We start from the raw sequence: 1,469 nt of genomic DNA, 5'->3' as shown, positions 1-1,469 counted from the left end.
AAATGTTCATCAAGGGTGAACCTTTAAGTTATTGGACCAGCGGCGTAGTCCTTTTGTACTGTAGCAATTTGTTAGCAGCGTACATTTTTCAAAATTCATGCTTGAGGTATGACTGTGCGTGATTTATTTTGTAGAACAAAACACGAAAGTCTCTTTAAGATTACCACATGCTTTATTTTACAATCAATGGCCTGAAAATGCTCTTCTGGGTTTAAGAAATACAAAACCGGACCGGCATCTGCAATTTGCATTGTTTGTTTCTACAGCTGTTCTCCTCAGACAATATCTCAGTCTGTGCATTGTGCAATATGACATATAATATATGTTTAGTTTTTAAATCTCCTTAGTCTGCTCAGTCTTTACATAAACAGATCAGTGAGGCCTGGATATTTTCTTCTTATCTACTATATCCCATGTCTTAATTTTGAGCAGTGTTTTTTAGTTCCCTTGCAAATACCATTGTATTATAACTTTAATATACATTCTACAACAGATAGCAACAGATAAAAGACCTACATTGTGTCCAGGCAAAACTGAAGATTATGCATAATCAGTCTTTCAATTCACGGAAGGAAACCAAGAATGAGGTACCCTGAAATAACATTTAAATAGACTGAGAGCTATCACTTTCCACCAAAAGTCATCTCTAGACAAATAAATATCCCGAGTAAAATATTTGGGTGGAATATGTTGTAATGAAAAACAGAGCAATTTGTCCTGGATAACAGCATCTTCCATATCCGTCAAAGGAATAATATTCTTCATTTAATACTCTTTATTTAATCATCCTCATGTTTTCCAAACCCGTATGACCTTCTTTCTTCTATGGAACACACAGGGTGAACTCTATCATTCATGCACAGCATTTACAGCATGCAGCAAATGCTATTTTCACAGAATGAAAAAAGCACTGCTGTTCTCACTAAGGAATAATAAAAAACAAATAAATGAAAATTTTCCATCGAAAGGGAATGTGGAATGGGGGCTGTCAAGCTATAAAATGAGGTAAAACTGCCATAAAGGGGTCCAAACATGTACTCATTGCACTGTATTCCAGGTCTTCTGATAAACAGACTAGAATTTAAGTCTATTTTAATGCTTTGTTTATTGCTTTAAGAGAACAACAGCTGAGCTGTTTGTTCTGTGAAATATAGCATCTGCTACATGCATTAAATAGTGAGTTATTTCTATATCTCATTTCTGGTATATGTGTTTAACTCCTGCATGAACTGGACACATCTTTAATGTGTCCTCTTATGAAGACAGTTACTTAACTTTTACTAAAACATTTTAATAAAACTGCAATTCTGGAAAAATAAACCTCTAAGGTAAATCAATTTTAAATAGTTCATGCATGAAGATGCCTTTTATAGTCTTCAGACCAGAACACTTGAATGCCATTGACTTGCATGCCAAAGACAGAAGCTTCAGCTCCAGAGGCTGAACTGTATGCAGCTCACACTGGTTCA

This window comes from Sinocyclocheilus anshuiensis, unplaced genomic scaffold, assembly GCF_001515605.1.
Source record: "Sinocyclocheilus anshuiensis isolate Anshui unplaced genomic scaffold, SAMN03320099.WGS_v1.1 scaffold553, whole genome shotgun sequence".
Classification (NCBI taxonomy): domain Eukaryota; kingdom Metazoa; phylum Chordata; class Actinopteri; order Cypriniformes; family Cyprinidae; genus Sinocyclocheilus; species Sinocyclocheilus anshuiensis.
The sequence above is the reverse complement of the archived record's forward strand: the minus strand, read 5'-3'. Positions refer to the sequence as shown.